Raw genomic sequence first — 6,085 nt, forward strand, 5'->3', positions numbered from 1 at the left:
TTTGTTCGGTGTGTGGCAGGCGCCGGTCTGGTGTTATGCAAATGAGGCTGAATTGCGTCCTGGGACATGCTGCGAATATGCAATGGCAACTGCAGATGTGTAGGAAACAGCGCGCTCGTTTTCTCGTTTTGCCCACCCTTTTGAGTGTTAGTGTGGCGTGTGAGTGTGCAAAAGAGTAGGCCCAGCAGGAGGCAGTGGCGTGCAGGGCGAGGAGCTCACCTAGGCTGCGTGATTTGTGCTGTGGGTGCGGGCCACTTGCAGGGGCCTGTACAACTCATACTTACCTGGCAGGGGAGATACTTTGATCAAGATGGAGGTTCACCCAGGGCGAGGCTCAGTCATTTTACTCCGGCTGTGCTGACCCCTGCGAATTCCCCAAATATGGGAATCTTGATGTGCTTGGTCCAATATCAGATACGGAAGAGTTAAGACACCACGAGCTGCGATAGGATCCCAGTTCGAAAGGAGTCGATGCCACTGCCGGTTCCCGGTTTCTTTTAGTTAGAGGTCCGGAGAAGCATTTCAAACTGGTTACACTACTCCTTCCGGACATTCATTCCCTTTTCAAAGTCAGTCGTTTTGCTGTAGTCTGCATTATTTAGGCTGATTATCGAGGTTAGCCTTTATTTGGTCATGGGGGCTTCGGTAATGTATGCTAATTCTCAAGACAGTCTCACCCGTTTTCTGATTGCTAGGTTCTGTACCAGTGCAGACATGTCAAACAGTGAATGGCTGTACCTCTATTGTATCCATGCTCAATGAATGAAATCAGTAATAAATGAATATATGTATAGTTATACGAAAAACAAGTGGTTTATCGACTCGTCTTCATTTGCAGATTTAGAGGCAGCTTCGATATTCGTTTTAAAAACTGGGTTTTTTTTTATATGGGTCACACACATGCCATAGCAACAAAACATCTCTAGAGATGAGGCTATAGATCACCTTAACATCCTCCAGGTTTTCCTCCCAAAGCTTATGGCACTAACGGCGACCCCTGCTGACCGAGAGAGCAAAAGCTTAAGCACCTGGTGTTCCCAGGCAGTCTACCATCCAAGCACTAACCAGGCCCAACCCTACTTAACTTCCAAGAGCAGACAGGATTGTGCGTGTTCAGGGTGGTGCGGCTGTAAGCGAAATCAGCAGCGCCTGACTCGCTACTTGAAGCTGTGTGTGGCTGGGGCTCCGTGCCCCCCGAGTGGGACTGAAGAATCGTTCGTGTGCAACTCTTTGGAAAGGAGCTCTTTCCAAATCGCATTGCCTAACTGGATGTTGGCGAATGTGCTCCCTTGTGTTGGCTTGTCCCGCTCTGGAGGAGGACAAACAAACTGCACTGAGGAGCACAAGGCAAGTCTTCACAAAACAAAAACCTCCAGTGCACAGCACTCTGAAAACATTTCTGGGCTGTCACGTGTTTATTTCAGCACATAATGCGCACCAGTCCAACACAGCGGCCGGATGTGTGGCGCCTCCGCCCTCTTGTGGCCTTGCGGCGTCAGAGAAAGAGGCTCCTTCTTGCTGCCTTTCCGCTGTGTTGCAGAGCCCCGAGAGGGAACCTGGAGCGCACACTTTGTGGGGGGTGGGGGACCGCGTTCACGACACGCCGGCTGCGCCATTTGTGCTGTGGGTGTGGGCCGCTTGCAGGCGCTTGTACAACTCTGGTACTTACCTGTCAGGGGAGATACCTTGATCAGCCTGTAGGTGTAGTAGTTGGATTGTTTTCTTGTTTTGTGGAAGCAGTGTTTGTTTTGCAGTTTGCGAAATGGCAACCTTTGGATCCCGCAAGAACGCTGTGCGTTTTGAGCTTTTTGATGTCCTCTTCGTGGATCGTATGCAGTTCAGCAGAAAAGTATTGCAGAAGGAACTTGGCTTTGAACCTCGGCACTTGGATTTCATCTTCGCTCTCCCAGGTCAGAAAGCATTTGAGGTTGTTTTTGCTACCTATTCTCTGTTTGAACAATGTGTGGATGTGTTTGAGGCAAAAAGAGGGAAAGTTCCTGCCCTTGAGAAGATCATCTTGCAGCCTCTGACACAGAGAGAGAGGAAAAGGGTGCATGTTGTTATGTTCTCGGAACTGGCGAAGACGGAGGACATTCACACTTGGCTTAACCAGTACTGCACCGTCCACCATGGAACTGAGGTTAGAGATGTTGACGGTATAAAAACAGGAGCAAGGAAATTTGAGGTTCGCTTGCTACCGGACAATGTAAATGGAGGCTTAAGGCACCTGCCCTCTACAATCCGGCTGGGCGCCTGCAATGGCTATGTTTTTTATGTGGGACAACCAAAGGTGTGTCGGCGCTGTGGTGCTGTGGGACACCTGGCATCGTCCTTCACTGTGAAATGCTGCAAGACCTGTGGCAAACAGGGACATTTAGCCTCTGACTGTTCAATGCTGCCAAAGTGCAATTTATGTGGCTCGGAAGGACACGTTTTTAAGAACTGCCCTCATGCCTACGCCAATAAACTCAAAATGAGAAAGGATGAGGCAGTGCTTGTTTCAGCCAAACCGGACCGAAAAGCCAAAGAAAACAAGTCAAACAAAGAACCCTTGTTGGACAAAGACTCTCAGCCTCCAGCCAGGATCAGTCCTGCTGTGGCTCTGGGGCCGGTGGAAGAGAAATCCACTACGCCCCCACAACCGCAGACTGCACCAGACAAGCACGAGGGTTTGAAAACCCCCGAGAACAGCGAGGACCCCTCCCCCACTCCTGCTCCTCAGAATGAGGGCCAGTGTGGGGCCCCCCGGTGGAGCGGGTCCAACGAGGATACCCAGGATTCAGCGGAGCTGCTTTTCTCAGACACTGCAAGTGCTACAGATGCCCTCCTCTCCTCCATCCAGTCCATCACGGAGGATCTGCAGCAGCTTGTGGGTGAGGGGGAAGAGGAGACTGGTGCATCGGCTGCACCCCTTTCCCCTCAGTGCTCCCAGGAGCTGGACTTGAGGAAAAGGAAAAATGACTCTGTTTTCTCCCCGAGCGAGGAGGAAGGAGAGCATGGCGATGGGGACAGCTGGAACCCCTCCACCCCTCCCTCTACCCCCTTCCTTGAAATGGACTCAGTGAACTCTTTTACTGCTGCCACCCTGATGAAGGCTCATTCAGAGGATGGCTGGCAGGAAATTGGTAAGAAGAAAAAGAAAAAGAAGAAGGTAACAGGTGAGACAGAAGAGAAATGTGTTTTGTAAAGACTGGTTCCACTTTCTTATGTAATATGGCTCTAAACATAATTTCTCTTAACACCAGAGGTATCAATGACAGAGTTAAATGTCAGTCTGTCTTTGATTACCTCCAGCAGAGAGAGGGAGATGTGTTGATGTTGCAGGAGTGTGCTTTAGCCTATCAAGAGAGGTATAAAAACTTTGAAGATAGGTGGGATAAAGGGCCTTCTGTTTGGTCAGGGGACAATAATAACAGAGCCTCTGGCGTGGCCATTCTTTTCAAAGGATGGGCTTTCAAATTGAAAAGTATTCAGAGGGTCATAGATGGCAGGTTGCTGTGTGTGGATGTTGAATGGGGGACCGTTAACCTGCGGCTAATCAATGTGTATTGTCCTACTGACGTGGGAGGAAGGGTGGAGCTACTCAAGGCACTCTCTCCCCTATTGTTATGTAGCACAGACGTGATAGTGGGAGGGGATTTTAATTGTATCTTAGAGCACACAGACAGGCAGTCTAGCCCTCCGATAAAATTGGATTCCAGCTCACTGGCCCTGCAAAACTTAGTTCAAGACTTTAAACTCTCAGACACATATAGATGTACAGTATATATCCCACAACAGCTGGATATACATGGTCAGGGAGGAATAGCAGCTCTAGAATTGACTATTGCTTTGTCTCAGAGAGAGTGAAAGTTGTTGGGGTCACTCTTCAGCCGGTCTTCTTCTCAGATCATCAGGCTTTAGGGTGTAGAGTGGAACTCCAGGGCGGGACTGTCTTTGGCCCAGGCCTCTGGAAACTCAACACAAAGCTGCTAGAGAACGAGGGGGTAGTATCCCGCTACAAGGAGAAACTATCACAGTGGCTGTCCTTGCAGTGTCTGTACGGGTCAGTAGGAGAGTGGTGGGAGGAGGTGAAGGTGAGGACAAAGGCCTTTTTCGTGGCTGAGGGGAGGAAGGCTGCTGCCAGACGGAAAGGAGTGCTAGCCAGGAAACAGAGGCAGCTGCAGTGTCTCTACACGATGCTGCACAGTGGCTTCGATGTGCTCGAGGATATCACCCTTTTAAAAAAGGACATCCGGAGCATAGCCGAAGAAAGTAGTCGAGGAGTGCTGTTAAGAAGCAGAGTGCAGTTCTTGGAAGAAAATGAGAAGTGTACTCGCTTCTTTTTCAGGAAAGTGGTAGGCTCCACAACTGGAAAGTGTAGTTGATGAGGAGGGACGAGAGAGAACAGAGCCGAGTGCTATTCTCTCCTGCACCGAGGCCTTCTACTAAGACTGTACAGCTCTACAGAGGTAAAGGATGAAGAAATTCATTTTTTTACCTCAAAGCTAGAAAACGTTTTGAGTGAAGAAGATAGGGAAGTACTTGAGAGGGATCTGACAGTAGAAGAGCTGAGACAGGCTATGGAGAGCTTACAGAAGGGGAAAACTCCGGGTGCTGACGGGCTCCCTAAAGAATTTTATTGCACCTTTTGGGATCTGCTTCAGGATCCGCTACTGCTCCTATTCGAGGAAAGCTATAAGACAGAATTGCTGCCTGACTCCTTAAGAGAAGGCACTATCTCTCTCTTGTTTAAGAAAGGAGCAAAGAATGACATAAAGAACTGGAGACCCCTCAGCCTGTTAGGCGTGGACACTAAGATCCTGTCCAAAGCCCTTTTCCTGCGCCTACAAAATGTAGTGGCCTCACTGGTAGGGAAAGAACAGACTTGTGGGATAGCAGGACGCCTGATGAGCGACAACCTGGCCTTGTTGAGGGATGTCTGTCTGTACTCAGAGGATCGCTTCCTCCCTCTGTGCATTTTAGGTGTAGACCTAGAAAAGGCCTTTGACCGCCTAAACCGGCAGTACTTAACATCGGTACTTGAGCACATGAAGTTTGGCCCCATCATGAGAAAGTGGATTAACCTGCTGTACACAGGTAGCAACAGCAGAGTAATGGTTAATGGCAATAGATCACGCCCCTTTGAAGTCTGTTCAGCGGTGAGGCAGGGCTGCCCATTATCCCCCTTGTTATTCGTTTTGGCTATGGAGCCCTTAGCCTGTGCCTTGCACCGGGATCAGGCCATTAATGGGATACCAGTGCCTGGAAGTGGGGGAGGAGAGGTAAAGACATCTCTATACATGGATGAAGTCACCCTGCTCCTCTCTGACAATGCCTCAATTAGCAGAGCTCTGCAGTGCTGTGATCGTTTCTCCTTGGCTTCCTCTGCAAAAATTAACAAATCTAAGAGTGAGATTTTTTATCAGAACTGGAGGGAGCCAAAAGAAGGACATGATCTCAGGCTGCAAGAGAAGAGAATTAAGGTCCTGGGGGTGTATTTTGGAGAAGAGATGGGAACAGTAAATTGGCAGAACAAATTGCCAATCTTAAACAAAAAACTGATGCAATGGAAGGACCGAGACCTCACCATGACAGGGAAGGTGCTGGTCATCAAAGCCGAGCTCTTGCCTGTCTTGAATTTTCTGGCTTCTACCTTCCCAATCCCACACCGTGTTGCGGCGGTGCTGAGGAGATTGATGTTTCAATTTCCTAGGGGTGGGAAGCAGGAAAGACTCAGAAGGGAAATAATGTACAGGCCGCTACCCTCAGGGGGGAAGTCTGTCCCAGATATTGCTACGAAGCTGCTGTGTATTTTCCTGGCCTCTGTGCTGAGAGGCTTTGCAACAGCACCTTCAGCGCGTACCTGGACTTATTTTTCCAGGCTCTGGGTAGGTAGGGAGGTGTTCAGAGTGTGGGGTGTCAAACCCAAGCTGGATGTACCACTCTCTGACACATGCCCTGCAATTTATGGGACAGTTAAAAGTTTTCTAAGATCTCACCCAATTGGCCATATTCCCCTCCGAGATGTCAGCGTCCAAAAACTGGAAGATTTTGTTGCACCCCAGAACAATAGGCAGACCCCTGTGGGCATTTTAACATCAGC

General features: G+C 49.4%; 1 pseudogene; it reads left to right on the forward strand.

Annotated features, from left to right (window-relative positions):
* Positions 1-276: 276 nt before the first annotated feature.
* Positions 277-405, forward strand: LOC148669130 (U1 spliceosomal RNA; annotated as a pseudogene).
* The last annotated feature ends 5,680 nt before the right edge of the window (positions 406-6,085 follow it).

This window comes from Lepisosteus platostomus, chromosome 5 (genome assembly GCF_059453375.1).
Source record: "Lepisosteus platostomus isolate fLepPlt1 chromosome 5, fLepPlt1.hap1, whole genome shotgun sequence".
Taxonomy (NCBI): domain Eukaryota; kingdom Metazoa; phylum Chordata; class Actinopteri; order Semionotiformes; family Lepisosteidae; genus Lepisosteus; species Lepisosteus platostomus.